The sequence below is a fragment of the Lucilia cuprina genome, chromosome X, assembly GCF_022045245.1.
Source record: "Lucilia cuprina isolate Lc7/37 chromosome X, ASM2204524v1, whole genome shotgun sequence".
Lineage (NCBI taxonomy): Eukaryota > Metazoa > Arthropoda > Insecta > Diptera > Calliphoridae > Lucilia > Lucilia cuprina.
The window spans coordinates 5,133,574-5,157,091 of NC_060949.1; positions in this window are offsets into that span (position 1 = coordinate 5,133,574).

A 23,518-nucleotide genomic window follows, 5' to 3' on the forward strand; every position below is an offset into this window, starting at 1 on the left:
GCATCAATAGCGCTGTAATTCGGCACAAACATGTTTTATGGGGACATAAATCTTTTTATAGAATTTCATAAGGATCGGCCCATAATTGACCCTACCCCCCATACAAAGTACCCTTCAGAAAATGACTTTATCGTTCACAACTGACTAACAGAAGCATTAATAGCGGTGTAATTCAGCACAAACATGTTTTATGATGACATAAATCTCTTCGTAGAATTTTATAAGGATCGGTCCATAATTGACCCTACCCCCCACATAAAGTCCCCTTCAGAAAATGACTTTATCGCCAATAACTGGCTAAGAGAAGCATCAGTAGCAGTGAAATTCGACACAAACATGTTTTATAGGGACATAAATCTTTTCATAGAATTTCATAAGGATCGGTCCATAATTGACCCTACCCCTCATACAAAGTACGCTTCAGAAAATGACTTTATCGTTCACAACTGACTAGCAGAAGCATCAATAGCGGTGTAATTCGGCACAAACATGTTTTATGGTGACATAAATCTCTTCGTAGAATTTTATAAGGATCGGTCCATAATTGACCCTACCCCCCATATAAAGTCCCCTTTCAGAAAATGACTTTATCGCCCATAACTGGCTAAGAGAAGCATCAATAGCAGTGAAATTCGGCACAAACATGTTTTATAGGAACATAAATCTTCTCGTAGAATTTCATAAGGATCGGTCCATAATTGACCCTACCCCCCATACAAAGTACCCTTCAGAAAATGACTTTATCGCTCACAACTGACTAACAGAAGCATCAATAGCAGTGAAATTCCCCTTCAGAAAATGATGTTATCGCCCATAATGGCTAAAAGAAGCATCAATAGCAGTGAAATTCGGCACAAACATGTTTTATGAGGACATAAATCTTTTCGTAGAATTTTATAAGGATTGGTTCATAATTGACCCTAGTCCCCTTCAGAAAATGACTTTGTCGCTCATAATTGGCTAAGAGAAGCATCAATAGCGGTGAAATTCGGCACAAAAATGTTTTATGGTCTCATAAATCTCTTTGTGGAATTTTATAACGAAAATTGACCCTATCTATAATTGATCCTATCCCACCTATAAGGTCCCTTGCAGAAAACGACTTTAATGCTCATATCTACCTTAAGAAGCATATATATAACAATAATATTCGACATATAAAAGTTTTATGGGAACTAAAATCATTTTCTTAAATTTTATGAGAATGAGTCCATTATTATCTAACCCCCTAATAAGGTGCCCTTTAGAAAACGAATTCAACGCTCATTACTACAAAATTCTACATACACAAGTTTCGTGCGAGCCAAAATCTCCCTATCAAATTTTATAAGGATCGATCCTTATTGAAAGTAAGAATATCGGTTCACGTTTTCTCCTATCCCTATTATAATGCCCCCTTCAGAAAATAACTTTATCGCTAAGAGATGTATCAATAGCGGTGAAATTCAACACAAACATGTTTAATGAGAACTTATATTTATGCTCATATTTGCTCATAACATATATATAAAGCAATAAAATTCGACATAAAAAAGTTTTATAGGAAATAAAATCATTTTCATAAATTTAATGAAAATGGATTTATAATTGACCTTACCAAGGTCCCCTTCTGAAAATGACTTTAAGACTTATTACTGACCCAAAAATGTGAGTAGATCAGTAAAATTCTACATAAACATGAATGATTTGATGGTGGGTATATAAGATTCGGCATGGCCGAATATAACACTCTTACTTGTTATTTTATTGTATATTTTCAATTTTAATTATTTTTTTTTTTTTTCAAAAAATTTTGTTTTTGGAAGATGTTAGCCTTTTTAGCATGTAGTCGCTTCATTGTAGTGACACCAAATTTTTAACAAAACAACGCTTTTTTAGAATATGTTTTCAAAAATTTTTCACAATTATTGCACAATAATATTCAAAATAACTCACTTCTTAATTTAATTATAAATTACAATAAACATATGCAAAAAATATTTGTGAGCATTTCTTAAAATTTCACAAAACATCTCAAAACTAAATTTTTGCTGTTCTCTAGAAAATTATACTTTAAAGTTCTTTAATTATCAAAAGTGCAAAATAAAAGAAAAAATGCACTTTTAATGCTAAAAATTTCTAGCAAAAGACGAGAAAGTGCTAAAATACATTTAGCACTTTTTTCTAACAAATAAGTGCAGCCGACGAAAAAAAGTGCTAGAATTGCACCTTTAATGCCGTTATGGCAACACTGGTGGTAACCATGTTCTAAGAGCAACATATTATGGTTAAAAATATGATTGTAGTCTAAATATATTATGGTTATTGTAACAATTTTAAAATATCATATTATGGTTAAATTTAGCTAAAACATGTTATAATAATATTTTTTATTTACCATAATATTGTTTGTTATACATGACTATATTATGATCCAATGTGACCAAATATCGTTAAAAATATGTATTCGAAATCTAATTTATTTTGATTACTGAATCAGTACAATTACAGTTTCTAAAAAAAGGAAAAACCTTCATTACTCAAACCGATTTACAAATTTTAATTTGATTCCCAAAAGCATAACTACATTATTCTATACAAAGTGAAATACTTATACACATAATACTATAAACAAATGAGAATTATTTCAACTCATTTTATTGTCGCTTTAAATAACACACACAAAACAATATGTGTGAGGTGTGTGGCTAGAGTTGTTTTGTTGTAGTAACATACATAGAACAACAAAACATATAATGGTTATTTATAAAAACATAACATAAAATGTTTATACAACATATAGAAACATAACATATAATTGTTATAAGTAAGTTGAAATATGTTTTAGTCGTTACCATTACTTAGTTATTGAAAAAATAATTATTTTTCACTGAATCATTACACTGAATGATTACAGTAACAACAATATTATTTAAATAGAAATAAAATAACAATTATATGTTTTTGATAACAATGTATTGTTATCATGAACATAGCTTAGTTATAGTAAACATGTCGAACTATGTTTTTTCTCTGCGTGTATTTCTTAATGTTGTACTACCGATATTTTCGAAAATTCAGAGTACTTTTTGAAGAACGATAAAGTACCAAAAAATCCCCTTCTATAGGGTATCACTTTTTCCGGGACATACATGCTTAATTTCATGTTCCTGGTCAAATATTATAGAAATTTTAAAAAGTACCTTTTGAAGAACGAAAAAGTTTCCTTTTATGGGTTCTCACTTTATCCGGGTCATACATACTTAATTACATGTTGCTAGGTTCAGTATTATAGAAATTTCAAGAAGTACCTTTTGAAGATTGATAAGGTACAAACAAGTACCAATTTATATGTTCTCATTTAATCCGAACTTTACATACTTATTTTCATGCTTCTAGGTTCAATATTGTAGAAATTTCAAAAACTACATTTAGGTAAACGAAAAAGTATGAAAAAGTCTCCTATTATGGGTTCTTACTTAATACGGGCCATACATGCTTAATTTTATGTTTCTAGGATCAGTATTACAGTCATTTCAAAAAGTACCTTTTGAAGATCGATAAAGTACCAAAAAGACCGCTTTTATAGGTTCTCATGTAATCCGGACCGTACATACTTTATTTTATGCTTCTAGTTTCAATATTAATAAAAAAAGACCCTTTTTATGGGTACTCACATATTCCGGGCTCTGCATACTTAATTTCATGTTTCTAGGTTAAATATTATAAAAATTTCAAAAACTACCTTTATATGAACGAAAAGTACCAAAACGTCCACTATTATAGGTTCTTACTAAATCCGGGCCATACATGCTTAATTTTATGTTTTTAGGTTCAGTATTATAGAAATATCAAAAAGCACCTTTTGAAGAACGAAAAGTACCAAATGGTCCACTTTTATAGGTTCTCATTAAAGCCGGACTCTACATACTGGATTTCATGTTTCTATGTTCAATCTTATAGAAATTTTTAAAAGTATTCTTTGAGGAAAAAAGTACCAAAAAGTCTCCTTTTATAGGTTCTCACTTAATCGGAGTCAGACATACTTAATTACATGTTTCTAGGTTCAACATTATAGAAAATTCAAAAAGTACCCTTTGAAGAATGAAAAAGTACCAAGAAGTTTCCATATTATAGAAATTTCAAAAAATACCTTTTGAAGAACCAAAAAGTACCAAAATAACCATTTTATCGGATCTCACTTAATCCGGGCCATACATGCTTAATTTCATGTTTCTAGGTTCAATATTATAGAAATTTCAAAACGTACCTTTGAAAGAACCAAAAATACTCCTTTTATCGGATCTCACCTAATCCGGCCCATATATACTTAATTTTATGTTTCTAGGTTCAATATTATAGAAATTTCAAAACGTACCTTTTGAAGAACAAAAAGTACCAAAAAGCCCGGATTACGTCAGAATCTCACGTAATCCGGACTCTACATGCTTAATTTCATATTACGCAAAAATTTAATATTATTTTAAAGATTATACAAATCTTTAAAAAGTACTTTTTGAGGAATTGAATATCTGGCAACGCCATGAGAGTATAATGCGGAAAAAATTGTGTTGTTAAGAAAAATTTAAAAAAAAGTATAAAAAAGACAAATATTTGTGGTTTTAATTCATAAATTATTGCAAAAAATATATTTTATTGCAAATTACATTGTTTATAATTGAAATTTAAACGTTTTCACAACAAAATAATACAAACAAAGCAATCTGTAGTGTTTGCTGTTACAACAAGTACTGGGTGGTGATCGACAACTGTTCTGTTTACTTATACTTTAAATATACGTCGAATATCTTTTGTATCAGAACATTGTGATCCAATTGGAATCCAATCGGAGGGTTTTACCATATTATTGGCTCTTCTGATTTTGTTATATACAAAAGCCGATTTTTTTTGTACTGCTGCAGCACCCCTGTAAATTTGTTTGTTTATTTGATACAGAGCTGGGATTTGCTAATTTTTATTAAATGGCTCCTCATAAAGATGTTTATAAATGCCCTGATTGTAACAAAAACTAGTGTTGGCTGTGCTTACCCTTACTGAAATTCTTCAGAAAGATTTGGAGACAAAATTCCAAGAGAATAAACGTAAGCTTAAGGAGCAACTGGAGAATGGGCTGAAAGTTATTCAAAATAAAATTGATGAACTAAACAACCTTAATATAAATTCACCATCAAGTAATGATGAGCAATTAAAATCAGACTTGCAGAATTGTTTTGATGTCATGAAAGTTGTTGATAATGTTTCAAATGAAAGAATAATGAAACTGGAATCTATGAGTAGTATTCTTCAGAGACGTCTAAATCGGGCTCATTCGAGGTTTGCCAAAGAAAATTAAAAATTTGCGTGAGCCCGTTAAACGAATAAGTTCAATGTGCAATATTTGTACTGCTGATTCAGATATTCAACACTGTACATATTTTGCTGGTGGAAATGCTGTCTTAGTTAAATTTAATTCTGTACAAATTCGCGATAGTATAATGATCAATTACAATAATAAAGAAGATGCTTACATTTGAAGAATGTGTGAACCTTGCAGACGGACGTCATGATTTAAGTGATATTTCTTTCACTTCTGTTAATACTTTAATTATTGGTGATGTTTAATGTAATATTTACTCATGTACCTTAAGGCAAATATTATAGGAACCAACAATTTTTTTCTTTAGTCTTTATTATTTTTGAAATATTGCTTTCCATAGATAATAATATAATGGATGCAGTATGTTTCTCAATAATGTATGGCATCATTGCTATCTTTTAGATTTTGTTTTGCTCCTAATTTTCTTCCACAAACATATGATATTTTGTTGGGAACCAGTGGCAATACCAGATTTTTGTTAAATAAAAAAACTGGGGTTTTGAATATAACGGTTCTATATAATAATATATATGTATATGTATTTGTGAAAAGAATGAGTTTTTAAAAAAAAAACTTTTTTTCCTTACGAAAATATATAAATATACTTCTAATGATAATTTGCCAAAGAAAATTAAAAATTTGCGTGAGCCCGTTAAACGAATAAGTTCAATGTGCAATATTTGTACTGCTGATTCAGATATTCAACACTGTACTATTTTGCTGGTGGAAATGCTGTCTTAGTTAAATTTAATTCTGTACAAATTCGCGATAGTATAATGATCAATTACAATAATAGAGAAGATGCTTACATTTGAAGAATGTGTGAACCTTGCAGACGGACGTCATGATTTAAGTGATATTTCTTTCACTTCTGTTAATACTTTAATTATTGGTGATGTTTAATGTAATATTTACTCATGTACCTTAAGGCAAATATTATAGGAACCAACAATTTTTTTCTTTAGTCTTTATTATTTTTGAAATATTGCTTTCCATAGATAATAATATAATGGATGCAGTATGTTTCTCAATAATGTATGGCATCATTGCTATCTTTTAGATCTTGTTTTGCTCCTAATTTTCTTCCACAAACATATGATATTTTGTTGGGAACCAGTGGCAATACCAGATTTTTGTTAAATAAAAAAACTGGGGTTTTGAATATAACGGTTCTATATAATAATATATATGTATATGTATTTGTGAAAAGAATGAGTTTTTAAAAAAAAACTTTTTTTCCTTACGAAAATATATAAATATACTTCTAATGATAATTTTATATTTAAAATTTGTCTGTGGTCGGTATTATGACTTAACGATATTGAAGTTATAGTTTAATTGTTGATTCCTGTAATGTATTTTAGGGTCATTATTGCAGCTTGCCTTTAATGTTCAAAATAGTAAAAGTAACTTTAATAAAAGTAAGGAATAAAGTGAACTTTAAATATTTTCATTATTATTTTATTATACATACTTTTAGCCTTTATTTGACTTTTTTATATGAAAAATTAAATTGAATTTGTTTTTCCTTCATATTTTTACAAAAATTCTTAAACCTTACGTTAAAAGTTAAAGGTAAGGTGATCTTCCCGTTAGCTTATCGGACACTTTTAGCTTAAAGTATACTTGTAGTAATGAAAAACAAATTATCTGTGCGATAACTTCCTAACTTTAGTTATTGGCAAGTTGTAATAATGGGCCTTAATATTTTAAATTATAATTGTTCTCTTTTATTTCTTTATTTTATTTTTATTATTAGAAATTGTAATTTAATCTAATGTTTTTTACATGATATATGTGTTCTATTATATTTTTATAGTGCAAGTTTTATTGCATTTGTTGATCTCTGTGTTGCATCATAAATGATTTAAATGATTTAAATGATTTACTTTTCAATTTATTCGTTATTTGATTTTTTTATATATACATTTTTATTTTTCTTAATAACTATATTTAAAATAAGCTTTTTTAACCTATGGATATAAGGTAAAATTTTGGTAATATTGTAAGTGATAATAGTTTTCTCCAATACCATTTGAATCAATACAAACAGAATCTTAACTTTGGTCATTTAAATTGCACAAGTTTTAATTTGAGGCCTAATTCTTCTAAGTTTAGTGAAATAAAGAAAATATTAGATGGTGAATTTTTAAATGTAGTCGATTTCACTGAGACATGGTTGAAGGAGGAAATATCCTCTAATACAATAAATATTCCTGGATATGTATGTCACCATCTCATAAAGTGGTAGAGGTGGTGGTGTTATTCTCAATGCTTCAGGAACATCAGAAACAGCATTTCTAGCAAAGGTGTTTGCATTTTACTGTCCTTGGATTTATCTAAGGCTTTTGATAGGGTTAATCATTCACTTTTAGTTGATAAATTGCATTTCCATTATGGATTCTCCCGCTCAGCCTGTAAGTTGGTGTATTCTTATCTATCTGATAGAAGTCAATATGTTATTTGCAGTGGTCGTGCTTCCAGTTCATAGTGGGGTTCCTCAGGGATCTGTTCTTGGGCCTCTTCTTTTTATAATGTTTATGAATGACCTATTTAGCACTATATCGAACAATATGTGTCTTCCATTTTCTTTTGCTGATGATGTGCAGTTGTTGTTTAAAGGCAGTGCTGAATTTCCTGATGTTTTACAGAATATGATAAATTATAATGTTGATTTGATGCTTAACTGGATTTCTAATAATGACCTTAATATTAATACTGGTAAGACTAAGGACTTGCTGTTTGGTAATTGTGGCAGTAATAACTTCTCAGTAACTTTGGGCAGTGATTCGATTGAGTTTGTAGATAGAATAAGGTGTCTTGGTGTCATTCTGGATACAAACTTGAGTTTTGAAGGCCATATTAACTCAGTGGTATCCAGAGTTAATTTTACTTTGCGTAAATTATACAATTTAGATTTGATGCTTCCTTTTTATATTAAGGAGAGGGTCCATGGACTTATTATGCCAATTATATGCCTTGGAAGTGTATAGTGGTACCTTGGGATATGTTTTAAAGAAGTTGAGATTGGCTTTTAATAGAGTGATACGATTCCTGTACTCTCTTAGAATACGGCAACACATTTCATCTTATGTTGTAAAATTTCTGGGTCTTTCTTTTGAAGATTTTATAATGTTTCGAAATTTGATACATTTTTATAAGTCTTATAAGTTGCAAACTCCAAAATATTTAGTTAACTTATTTGAATTTTGTAGATCTAATAGAAATAGACAATTAAAAATTTCACCATTAACTGCCATATTAGAAAGATCATTTCAGGTTAGAGTGGCACGTTCTTATAATAAATTACCAAATTCTTTGAAATTATTTAATGTTTCTTTCGATACATATAAAAAAAGGCTCTTCCGAGAATTATCCCAGAATAATTCTGTCCAATAGATGTAGTAGTGAAGTAGTATGTGTTTTACTTAGTAATGCTTGTATATTTACTGGTAATGAAATAATATGAGAAAAAAATAGTTAACATTTGAGGCAAATTTAGTTACACTTAGTTATGTTCTGTTTTTATTGGGAAGTTATGTTTTGTTTGTGCATACTAAGTGTAGGAAATGACTAATCCATTTCTTATAAGGTCATATATTGTCGTGTAGGTGTTTAGTGGTGGTATTTTGTATGTGCATTTGGCTTTTAATAATCCTCACAATTTTTCATGTTGGAATAGTATTCTTGGTTCCATAACTGTATTTATTTTTTTTATAATTTGCTGTTATTTTAGCTTGTTTCTCTATAACCGAAATTCACCTTTTATTTTTCTTCAATACTTTGAAGAGTTTATATTATTAAAAAACTTTGACTATAATATTTTATTCATTTGTTTTTGGGAAAACTATTATTACTTACATATATTTACCGTTTTTTAGCAAGCAAAGATTAAAATAATATTGTTAAATTTTTAAGATTTTTTTATATTGTATTTTATTTTATAAGAAATCTTGTTGTATTATTTAGTAGAAATTTGTAACCGTCTATGGCCTTATAAAGGCTAGGTTATGGTAATAAATAAATAAATAAAAAAAATATCAAAATGTCTCCTTTTATGGGCCATCACTTAATCAGTACAAAAAAGTCCCTTTTTATGCAAAAAGTAACAAAAGTAAGTACATTTTTCACCCCTTAAGCGTTCGAATATCCAAAAAGTATTAAAAAGTATATTTTTATTTTGTCGTTAAGTTATGAATAAGCCAAAAATTGGGTGCAAAAAGTACCAAAATGCAATTTTTACCCGTTTCTTCCCTAAAGAGACCGAATTTGAAAAAAGTACCAGATACCTGTCCTGTTATTTTTTAATTGAACGACGGTAAGCTTTAAACTGCTTTTATATCTTATCTAGTTTAGGAGATATGAAGTTACCGAATTGACACGTTTTTAAATTTTTTACCCCCTAAACACCCTAATTCAAAACAACTTTCACAAAATTTACCAACAACTCACATTTTCTCCATTTTCGAAATTATTTAGGCTTGAATGGTAAAAAAATTATCTTTAAAATTTTAAATTTCATAAAGCTATAAAAATATTAATTCTTAAAATTTGGGATTTCTAATATCATTTCTAATTTGGGATTTCTAATATATATCCTTCTCACCATCGTGAGAAGGATATATATATATAAGTTTGTCATTCCTTTTGTAATTTCTATAATACAATTTTCTTACCCATACAGTACATTTATTCCGGATCCTTATAGGTAAAGGAGTTGGAGGGATGTCCGTCTGTCTGTGTGTTTGTTGAAATCAGTTGTTAGAGGATCCATATCTCGCCGAGATCTGAAACTTCAATAATTCTGTTAGATATGCTTTCGAGAAGATCGTTATTTAAAATCAGCAAAATCGGTCCATAAATACCGCAGATATGAGCAAAAATCCGAGACAACCTCTGAAAATTCATCAAAAATTTTGATTTTTTTCATGATCAGACAGAAATTGCATAAAACAAAATACATAATAAAACGTGACATTAAGTATGTAGAGTTGCAATTAGGTGAGAATCGGAAAAAGTGAACTTTTTTGTTTTAAACAGGTACTTTTTGAATATTCTCTAATATTAAACCTCGAAATATGAAATTAAGTATGCAGAGTCTGAATTAGGTATTATTGGAGAGGGTATATTGGGTTTGTGCTGATGTTTGTAACGCACAATAATATTGGTCCTATACCCACCTTAAAGTATACCAATCGGCTCAGAATCATTTTCTGAGCCGATTAAGCTATGTCCGTCCATGTAAACCATGTAATCAATAATGAACTGATGAACTTTGTAATTATAGGGCCTCATTTGACCCTAGCCCCTCTAAAAAGCCCCCATCAAAATTTTACTTAAATATCCACAGTTTTATTAAACATAAGTAAATGGCTTTAGTATATCTGAGGCAAGGTACAATTCAATTTAAATGCTTTATTATGAAAACTAAATCACATTTTATTCGTATACAGGTGTAGGGTATTATATGGTCGGCCTCGCCCGACTATAACTTCTTTCTTGTTCGTTCCGCAAAAATTACTTTTTGAATTTTCTATAATATTGAACCTAGAAACATGAAATTAAGTATGTAGAGTCGGAATTTGGTAAGAACTTTTCGGTATTTTAAACTCTTCAAAACATTTAAAAAGGTCCAAGGAAGAACTTACATTGAAAAGTAATGAGTTAAAAAGCTAATAAAACCTCTTTGCACTACTTCCTTATTAGCAATTTGAATCATTATTTTAACACGGTGATGTCATTGGAGGCAAGTACTTCTACGCTCGCTTAGAAATAGGGAGTTAAAGAAGTACTTGCAATTTGTCTTACAAAACAGTTGTTGAGTAAGTTGTTTTATTTTTAATAATAAAAAGAGCCAGCTAGGATACGAACCAGGGACTTCGGTTTGTCAGTCAAATGTTCCACTCACTGCACCAACGCTTAGCTATTTTATTGCGCGTCAAATAATGGTTTTCACATACAAAACTAATTTTGTTTTCTTTTTTGTGAAACACAATTTCTAACACGCAATTGAATAAAATGTGCAAACAAAATTACAAAGCCGAAAATAATGTACTTCTATATCAGATTAGAAGAAAGTCATTACTAGAGTACTTCTAAATAATGCAGACGGGAAGTAATAGTCATTGAAAAGTATGTGGTTAGGGAAGTACAACCCATTACCGAGTTTTTGCTGTGGTACTTTACTAAAAATTGAGTAAGATAAAACCAAAATATATTTCCTTAAGGAGCTTTCACACGATCAATCACATTTTACGTACGTAAAGTCTAATGAAAATGTAAGATAAAATTCCATCCGTATTTCAAACAAGTAAGAGTGTTATATTCGGCCATGCCGAATCTTATATACCCACCATCAAATCATTCATGTTTATGTAGAATTTTACTGATGTAATCACATTTTTGAGTCAGAAATGTTCACATGAATGTCAAAGTTATTCATATTAAATTTGAGGATTCTAGCTCTAATAGTTTCCTAGATAACTATTTTTTCTATTTAATTCATGTGGGGGCTTCAAGCTGATGAATCTAGTTCTACATTTTCCTAGATAAACGAATTTTTCTATTTTATTCATATTGATACTCCAAGCCCACCCAGATAAAAGTCCGCTCTTTTTTTCTTAAAATTTTTCAGCTGAATAATAAAGTTCTTCGTGCAAAATTTGAAGAATTTTATTGTATTATTTTCCCAATTTAATACCCAAATATTTAAATGGATGTTAAAATTATTCGATCAGTATTTTAAGATTCTAACTGTAATAGTTTTCAGGATAAATGAAATTTTGTATTTAATTTAACTCTAGTCCACCCACTTTTTATCCCAAATAATCATATTGTCACTAAAATGGCTCCGACAAAATTTGAGGACTCTAACTGTTATATTATTTCAAGATAAACGAATTTTTATATTTAAATAATATGGGAGGTGCCGCTCCCCTCATGGGTAGTCTTCCAATTTATTACATGTTTACATGGATGTTAAAGGTATTCGTGCAAAATTTTAAGATTCTAACAGTGATAGTTGCCAAGATAAACGAATTTTTGTATTTAATTTATATGAGGGGTGCCACGCCCCTAATGCAATTCGGCCAACTTTTTATTCTAAATAATTATATTGGCACTAAAGTGGCTCCAACAAAATTTGAGGACTCTAACTGTTCTATTATCTCAAATATACGGATTTTATATTTTCTTAATATGGGCGTGGCTCCTCGCCCACTTGAAATTTCAAAATAAAAAAACGTAGCCTATTATCTATTCCAGACATTCAGGAACACACTGTGTAGTTTCAAGAAAATCGGTTTAGGCGTTTAGTAGTCTATAACGTTCATACATAACATACAAACAAACATACATTCATTTTTAGATATATAGATTAAAGGTAAAGGTCTGTGGTTGTCAAGGGGAATGGTGTTCCTGCTGACCAGGTGCATTGTTCGTGTGCACGAGATTATGACGACACGTGGTGGTGGAGCCGTTATTAGGACTCTATCAGTAGCTAAGCGGGAAAAGGTTGTTGCGAATGGAAAGTTTGCGGAGGTTGGTTTGGAGATGTCCGTGAGCCAGAAATTGGACCCCAGAGTTCTGGTCCAAGGTGTTCACCTGGAACAGACTGTGGACGAGTTTATGGAGGAGCTTTTTGCTATGAATGAAGATGTATCCTTAGCAGTTTAAACAGTCTGTTCGCTGTGTCGTCTCCATGGAAGTCGACGGGTGGACCGTTTAATGTCCAGCAAAGTGAAGTGGTGGACCCGTAAGCTGGATCGGATGCGAAGGTCTGTCAGGCGTCTCCGAAAGCGATTCCATAGGGCCAGATGTACTAACGCTGAAGATCTAGTTCAGTGTAGTGCTGATTATCGTTCTGCTTTACGTACGTATAAAGACGAAATTGTTAGAGACTTCGTACAGGACAATAGAGATGACACCTGCGGCTCGGTTCACCGTATCCAAAGGGGAAAGAGCGAACATGAGGAATGTACTGCCAACATGGGGGATTGCATGGACTTGTTGTTAGGAACTTTAACGCTTTCGTCCCCTTCTGAAAATCACTTTAACGCTCACTGATTAATCACTCTACCAAATTTAGTGAGGATCGGTTCATAATTGACCAACAAGGTCCCCTTCAGAAAATTACTCATCCGCTCACGGTTTAAAAATTGAGCAATAATATAATGCTTTTAAGAATTGATATTTGCCAGTTTAAAGGAGCTCGGTTAGAGTAATCAAAAAACCGGTCTATTCCAAAAACCGGTTTTCGAATAATTCGAAAAATTGCAATTTTAAAAAACCGGGTTCGAATACTGTTTTGTATAAAAAACAGTTAACCGGTTTTTCTTATTTTATTTTATAATTTTTTTTATATATATACAAGGAATTCAATATTTATAATACATTTATGCAATGTATAAGGTTTTATATTATAATTTATAAAAAAGAAAATGAAACACATTTCCAGAAATTTTTATTTTTAAAATCATTTTTATAACAAAAAAGTTTTGAAATTCATTTTCTATAAAAAAAATTAACAAAATATAACAAAAAGAGATCGGTATCAGGTACAAAAACTTATTGCAAAACTTATTTTTTTTTAAATAATATTTTAAAATAGTATGCAATTTAAATGATGAGCTTTTAAGCGATTTTTTGTTTGTTTTTAATTAAACTTGATGTTGAAAAAACCGCTCGCTGAATGTTGAAGTTAGACAGATTGTTAAAAGGATAAGATTTCCAGCTTTTCCGTTCTTTTGTTACATTTATTCAGGTATATAAAATCATCATATAATGATGACTGTACATGCAGTTTTAAGCTAGTAATGAGCTTTAAAGTCAATTTCTGAAGGGCACTTTACAAGATGAATATGGTTAATTTAAGCTAGTAATGAGCTTTAAAGTCAATTTCTGAAGGGCACTTTACAAGATGAATATGGTTAATTAAGGATCGATCCTTATGAAATTTGATAAATAGCTTTTGGCTCGCACAAAACTTGGTTATGTAGAATTTTACTGGTGTACTCACATTTTTGAGTCAGTAATAAGCCTTAAAGTAATTTCCTGAAGGGGACCTTAATTTGGGGATATTGTCAATTATGGTGGACCCATCCACATAAAATTTAAAACTATGATTTTAGTTCCTATAAAACTTTTTTATGTCGAATTTTATTGCTATATATGTATATGTTTGTTATGGTCAGATATGAGCATTAAAGTCATTTTCCGAAGTGGACTTTATATGGGGGGTAGGGTCAATTATGGATCGATCCTTATAAAATTCTACCCCCTTATATGGGGGTAGGGTCAATTATAAATTATATAAAATTTTAAGAAGATTTTTCAATTCTTATAAAACATGTTTGTGCCGAATTTCACCAATATTGATGCTTCTCTTAGCCAGTTATGGGCGATAAAGTCATTTTCTGAAGTGGAATTACTATGGGGGCAGGTTATAGAATCTTAAAAATAGATTTAAGTTCTCATTAAACATGTTTGTGTCGAATTTCACCGCTATTCATGCATCTCTTAGCCAGTTTGAGCGTTAAAGTTATTTTCTGAAGGGGGTCTTTTATGAGGGCTATGCAAAAAAGTAGATCGATATTACCCATTTTCAATAATGATCGATCCTTTTAAAATTTAATACTGGACTTTATGCTCGCACGAAATTTATCGCTTTTTGAGTTAGTAATGAGCTTTAAAGTCATTGTTTAAAGTCATTGAACTCGTGTTTTCTACAGACAGACAGGCGGACGGGCATGGCTAAATTATCTTAGAATCTAATAAGGGCCCAGAATATATATACTTTTATGGGTCTTAGACGAATTTTTCAATTTGTTACAAACGACAAATGACAAAAACAATATACCCCCCATCTTTTTTGATGGTGGGTATAAAAAGTACAAGATATCTCCTTTCTTACCTAATCCGTGCATTACAAACATTATTTTATGTTTATAGGTTCAATATTATAGAAAATTAAAAAAAGTACAAAAATTGACCCTTTTATTGGTTCTTACTCTATCCAATCTTTAAATACTTATTTTTGTGTTTCTAAGTTCAATATTATAGAAAATTCTAAAAGTAACTTTTGTAGAACGAAAAAGTACAAAAAACTCCTTTTTATGTGTTCTCGCTTAATCTGGGCTTTACATACCTAATTTCATGTCTCTGTGTTTAATATTATAGAAAAACAAGTTAGTGTGCTATATTTAGCTGAGCCGAATCTTAAATACTATTAACCAGCTACTTTTATATTAACAATTATCAATTAGATCATCTATTTGTAGAAATAAGTTTTCTCATGTCTTAAATAGAAAAACCCCAAGATTTAAACAGCTTAAATCTGTTACAATTCCATGATTTATTGAACATTACAAACGCCATTTTCTTTTATACTTTTGTAGCGTCGTGAAAGATTTGAGGATTTTTAAAATACATATATAATTTTGTTCTACACAAATTGATAATGCTATTAGTTAAATACGGTTAAAGTGATTTTGGGGGCAGGACCTAGTATGGGAGATATGACCAATTATAGACCGATCGTAAAAAATTCTTTAAGCTAAATTTCTGCACATAAAAGCTATATTTCAGTAAAATTTTGTAACTATATCGTTATTTAGTAATAAGTAATGTGTGCTTAAGTAATTTTCTAAAGGGAAGCTATCTTAATTAGTAATGAGTTATGTGTGTTTATATGATTTTCGGTATGGGAGCTATGACCAATTATGAACCGATTAGAAAAAAATTCACAGTAATATTTCCGTGCATATGGGAAATAATTGTACCAAATTTTATTTGGATGTCTTAAGTTAGTAATGAGTTAGTATTGAAATAAATTTAAAATTCAAAGAAATGTGTGCGTTAAAGTCATTTTCGGAAGTGGACCTTATATGGGAGCTATGACCTATCGTGGACCGATACAAATCTGCTTCATTAGTATGTGCAAAAATTTTTATATAAACTTATATATTTGAGGGAGTTATTTACGATAAACGAATTTCAGGGAATATTTTGAATCAATTGTTCAATAATTTAAAATAATATGTGACAAAATTCATCGAATTATCTTTTGTAGTTTTTAAATAAAATGATGAAAAATTACGAAAAAAAACTCATTTTTTTCGAGGGTACCTACGACATGTAAATTTTTAAACTCGGGCTTTTTTTTTTGTGTTTTCACCCAAATACATTTAAAAATTTAGTGGTACAAAATTTTACCACACCTTGATCGCTTTTTTTGAATACCGGGCATAATTTTCGAATCAATTGTTAGTTAGACAACAAAATTTCCAATTAATATACAAAAAATTTCAGACCAATATCATTTACAGATCCAAAAATATACGTTTTTTAATTTAAAATTTCAAAAATTTTAGTTTATTGCAAAATGTGTATTAATCTTTTATTAATAAAAATAAATTTTCTTTGAGACATATAACAATATAGTTTTATAGTTTCTAATTTATTAATAAAATAAAATTTTCTTTAAGAACATATAACAATTTTATAGTATTCTAAAAGGTATCTTTACGCAGAACGCTTTGGCGTAAAAAACTTGTCCTATTTTTTTAAAATGTTGCCACTGCATCCTTCCGAATATGACTTATTTTTTATCAAAACTTCAATTTGGGCGACATGTTCTAAAATCCCAAAGCTGGGATCAGAAAACTGAAAGCAGTTTTGGAAACCTCAATATGATTTCTATTTACTCCAAACGTATTTTCCCAGCCCTAAAAGAAAAGTGGACCCTATGGACAAAAAAGTAAAAAATCCCTTTTGAGTTTTGTTCATAAATAAGGATTTTGTCATATATTACATATTTGTTTAATTTCTAAAATTATGATTTATATTCAATTTTAAGGATAAGCAAACAAATAGAAAATAGGTAAATATAAGATTTAAACATGTTCTGTCATATTTAATACTAAAATATGAAAAATATGAAATTAAAGGATACATGTTTAAATGAACATATTTTTGAATATAATTGAAATATTGGCTTCAAATTGTTTGTAAAGGGTCGAGAATTTCCATATCTAACTAAAAAAAGATATTAAGGGATAAATATGGACTAAATTGTTGTAGCTATCTGCGACCCTATTAAAATTTTGATATAAATCATAGTTTTAGAAATTTAACAAATATGTAATATATGACAAAATCTTTATTTATGAACAAAACTCAATGAAATCTTCAACGCTTGTTAAATTTGTCATCTCAAATAAGAAAATGCAAAAAAATTGAGTCCATTTGGTCCAGAATTACGCCCGGTATTCAAAATAAGGTGGACCAAGGTATGGTAAATTTTGTATCACTAAATTTTTAAATACCTATAACTCGGATATTATAAGAGATAAGTAGTATGTCCAAGCATGTTATTTCAAGATCTCGTCGAGCGCTTTCAGCAAATATAAAAATCTTTGTATTTGGGTGAAAAACCAAAAAATGGCACGAGTTTAAAAATTTTACATGTCGTAGGTACCCTACTTTGAGCCGCCACAGCTCCGTCCCTGGGACATCTGCGGGGTTCATCTTCAAAACTTAAACTCGAATACTCCTTGGCTACGCTCACGCCAAATTTTATTCTGATCGGATTAGCCGTTTAGAAACGCCAGATTTATTGCCAAAAAATTTCCATTCTGCCCCACTGTGCGGTAGTACAAATGACGGTAATACGGCGAGAAGGTTTTTTCGTGATTTTGAAATTACTTCAAAACTGGAATAAACAAGGAGTTGCTTCGAAGAGTTAACACTATTTTAATGGCACTGAATAGTAAACATAAAATTAATGGAAATCGATTTGGGGAATATACATCTGAAATTTCTCAATTACTTGTATCTCTATATCCATGGAGGGAACTAACACCAACAGTACACAAAGCATTGTGTCATGGTCAAATAATAATTGAATCGAATATTCTTCCACTTGGAGAGTTAACAGAAGAAGCCCAGGAAGCGAGGAATCGAGATTTTAAGCATGTTTAACTATTCAGCTCAAGAAAATGTTCCAGGCAATCACAGAATGAAGATATTTTTAATAGTTTACTTCTATCTTCTGATCCTGTTCTTTCAACTATGCGAAAAAGATGGATTTGTTATGAAACTCTATCATCTCAAAACAAGGAAGATTTCTGGATATGTATACCGATATGACAGATTATTTTATAGAAAATAAGTAGTGTTAGGAATTAACTATATAAGTAGGTTGTAAGTTGAAATTAAAAAGCAATTATACTAACTGATGATATTGTATTAAATTGTGTTTTATATTTCGGTGGGCGGGAAAGGTGGTTTGTGTGGGGTGATTTAGGTGTTGTTGTGCGTGGCTCATAATAAAATTATAATTTTTTATTGTATATACAATGTTATAGTCTTTAATAAAATAATTAACTAAATAGTTTTTAAAAATTGTCCAAATATTTTATTCAACACCAAATGTATGTTCTGTCATACTTAATACTAAAATATGAAAAAGATGGAATTTAAGGACGCAGGTTTAAATGAACATATTTTTGAATGTAATTGAGGGCATCCCGCAATTCCCAAAAAATAGGAATGAAAATCCCAAAAATGGGGTTTTTACATTTTTGCCCATAGGGTCCACATTTCTTTCAGGGCTGGGAAAATTCTTTTGAAGTAAATAGAAATCATATTGAGGTTTCCAAAACTGCTTTCAGTTTTCTGATCCCAGCTTTGGTAATTTTAGAACATGTCGCCCAAAGTTGAAGTTTTGAAAAAAAAATAAGTCATATTCGGAAGGACACAGTGGTAACATTTTCAAAAAATAGGACAAGCTTTTTACGCCAAAGCGTTCTGCGTAAAGATACCTTTAGGAAAACTGTAAAATTGTTATATGTTCTTAAAGAAAATTTTATTTTATTAATAAAAGAGTAAAGACACATTTTTGGCAAAAAAAAAAGGCAAGAATCTAAAATTTTTTGAATTTTTAAATAAAAAAACGTATAGTTTTGAATCTGTAAATGATATTGATTTAAATTTTTTTGTATATTATTGGAAATTTTGTTGTCTAACTAACAGGAAAAAATTGTGTCCATTTGGTCAAAAATTACGCCCGGTATTCAAAAAAAGGCGGACCAAGGTATGGTAAATTTTGTATCACTAAATTTTCAAATGCCTATAACTCGGATATTATAAGAGATAAGTAGTATGTCCAAGCATATTTTTCAAGATCTTATAGATCGCTTTCAGAAAATATAAAAATCTTTGTATTTGGATGAAAAACAAAAAAAATGGCACGACTTTAAAAATTTGACATGTCGAAGGTACCATACTTTGAGCCGCCACAGCGCCGTCCCTGGGGTATCTGCGGGGTTCATCTTCAAAACTTAAACTCGAATACTTCTTGGCTACGCTCACGCCAAATTTTATCTCGATCGGAACAGCCGTTTAGAAATGCCAAACTTATTTCCAAAAAATTTTGATTCTGCCCCACTGTGTCACAATTTAAAAATTTTACAATAATATATTTTTTCAATTCACAATCAAGTTGTATATTGTACCTACTAAAGTTTAGTAACAGTGATTGTGAACAGATCTTTGCAGCAAGTCATAAGTTTATGTTCTCAATGAAAGAAAAAAAAACAATCTAAACAAATACATATAACAATGTCAAAAGAAAAAAAATCCAAAAATATTAAATTAATTAAAAATGCAAAATAAACCAAATTAAATTCTTTGAATTTTCATTTCTTTTATTTTCTTTATTCCACATTTTAAACTAATAAATAAATAAATAAACTGTTTTTAATAAAATATTAGCTTTTGCACAGAAAATACCAACAACATTGTTATGACTATTGTAGCAGCTGCTGACATGCAACGCTACAACATCGATTGTGAATTGAACAATTGTTTTCAAAAATTAATATTTTTTAGCTCAAAAAAGTTCTCGACAAGAAGCTGCAAAACAGAGTTCTGTACTAGCTTTAAATAAGATTATAACTTAAATATTATATTTAATTTTAACTTCTTACTTGTTATATTTAATATACTCGTATATCGACAAAAGGCTGCAAAACGAAGTTCTATACTAGCCTTAATGACACTCATGAATTTTATAATTATAGGGCCTCAATTTTATAATTATAGGACCCCTTTCAAGATTTAAGTTAAATATCCACAATTTTATTCAGCAATAAATGACTTAAGTGTATCTGGGGCAAACTACAATTCAACTTATATGTTTAAATATAAAAACTAAATAACATTTTATTCGTATTCATGTGTAGGGTATTATGTGGTTGGCCCCGCCCGACTATAACTTCGTACATGGTTGTTATTGTTATTTTGCATTTTCTTTCTGAGCATGAATAAAAAATCTAAATTTTTGATAACATTTTCAGAGGTTGTCTCAAATTATTATTAATTTTTCCGTTATTTATTAACCGATTTGTCTGATTTTAAATAGCGACCGTCTCGAAAGCATGTCTAACTGAATTATTGAAGATACGCATCTTCCATATACAAGGGGTCATCTAAAAACTGATTTCAACAAACATACAGACAGATGAACTTGGCTAAATCGACTCCGCTATAAGGATCCAGAATATATATATACTTTATAGGGTCGTAAAATGGAATGATAAACTTATATAACCCCTTCTCACAAAGGTGAAGGATATAAAAATAACTGATTTAAAATTGTTATTTATTTTTATACCCACCACATTAGTTTACTAGGATTGTGCTGATGTTTGTAACGCACAATAATATTGGTCGTATACCCACCATAAAGTATACCTATCGGCTCGGAATCATTTTTTGAATCTGTCCGCCCGTCCATGATAACCTTTTAATCAAACTACAGGTGTTGAAGATAATTAATTAGAATGGTTAATATAAGGTGTGTTTCAAAATTATAAGAACAAATATATTTTTCGAATTTCTCTTCAAGTATTGAATGGATCTACAAAAAATGAGTACAAATAATACATTTTTGCATTTACTATTTATACATATACAAAAAAATAATTTTGAGATTATTGTTGTTGCATTTCTGGAAGTTTTCCGTTATTTTAATGTTGCATAATTATAAAACCAAATCAATAAAAACCAATTATGCAACTTAGTAGGCCAAAAAACTTGGATATAATTGGTCCTAAAAAAAAGAAAAAAATTGTGTCTTTGATGTATCATGTAGATTTTTTTCATTCTGACCCTGCAAAAGGTAAAATTTCGGCCATAAAAGACCAACTTTTGAAATTTAGGCAAATTGCTCAGAAATTGGATAGAATTGAGAAAGTTGTTATTTTTGTTTTATTTATCGTGAAAATTAAACACAAACCAATTGATCAGCATGTCAGAAAACTCTTTCCCAGCGAGAAATACCCCATAAAATACGCAAAAAGAACAATTAAACTTTGAGTTTATGAAATATAAAAGCTCAGATTGGCGTTTCAGTGCCTAAAATAATAATTAAAAATGATGCAAGTTCCGCGGTTTCTACCCCATCATGTTACTCCGAAAACATGCAAGCAAATTACATCCAAGTATGACTTTATCTATTATTTTTGTAAATGGGAAAATGGTCTGACTCCAATTCCAATTTCATTCATGTAAAATTAACAGCACATCCTACGCCAGAACTCTAGAAATTAATTTTGTGCTTTTCATGACACAAAGTCCAACAAAAACTAAATTTTCAGCAAGAAAATGCTTTATACCCAACATAAGATTTTTCAAAAACTGGTTTAACACCAAAAATACACCTGCTTTAGAGTGGTCAACAGTGCTAACTAGATGTAAAGTCCACGGAAGGTCTTTAGGGGATACAACCCAATCGAGTTTACTTAGGAAATCAACGTACGAAAGCCTTAATTTACGAAAAAATGGAATTTCACAGGAATCATCAAATATTGATCAAAATATAATAAAAACTTTAGTAAAAAGTGTGAATTTTGGAACATTTAATCTTCTAAAGTATAAGGCAGTCTGAATTACCAAATAATTTTTTAAAATTGTGTTTAATTTTTAAAAAATAATGAAGTGTTTTTATAATTTTGAAACACAGACAAACTTGTTACTTATTTGAAAAATATTAGAAATTACGAAAGAAATGGAGATAAATTGCACATCGATGAAAAGCACGTTCAAAGATGATAATGTTTCCAAAATAATTTATAAAATTTATTAAATATTTTAAAGAAAAATATTATAATAAAAAGTGTTCTTATAATTCTGAAACACACCTTAGGTAAATAATATAACATAGCCCTAATACAACTGAACCCGCCAAATAGGGCTTTTAAATTCATAATTATGTTTAATATACTCATATCTCGACAAAAACCAAGTCTTATACTAGCCTTGATGACCCTTATGAACTTTATAATTATAGGATTTTATATGACTTTAGCATCTATTAAAAGTCCCCTTCAAAATTTAACCTAAATGTCCACAATTTTATTCAATAATAAATGGCTCAGAATCATATTCTGAGTCTATCCGCCCGTCCATGTTAATCTCTTAATCAAACTACATGTCGCCATGTTGAAGATAATTCATGAAAATGGTTAATATCGGTATATAATATAACTTATCCCCCATACAACTGAACCCGCCCAATAGGGCTTTTATATTCATAATTATGTTTAATATACTCATATCTCGACAAAAATCAAGTTCTATGCTAGACTTGATGACCCTTATGAACTTTATAATTATAGGATTTTATTTGACTGTAGCATCTATAAAAAGCCCCCTTCAAAATTTGACTTAAATGTCCACAATTTTATTCAATAATAAATGGCTTAAGTATATCTGAGGCAAGGTACAATTCAACTTAAATGCTTTATTTTGAAAACTAAACTATATAATGGCGTATAGAGCAAACGTAATTTTTTACCGTTGTAAAGATTGAGGGATACAAATTTGTCCTCTGAATCTTGATTTCAAAACATATAAATGGTAAAAAATTCACAAAATGCTATAGAGCAGCTTTTGAGAAAAAATATCGACATCGATTTACTCGAAATGCATTTTTGGCAAGCAAAAATAAATCCTCATAGACACAAACAACACGCTGGCTAAGGCACTAGGCACTTTTTACAATTCGTCTGAAATGACCCACAACGACGGAAAGCTCGTCTCTGTCCTGATTAAGATGAACCTAAAAATTCATTATCTCGCTCATAGTAATCCCAAGTACTT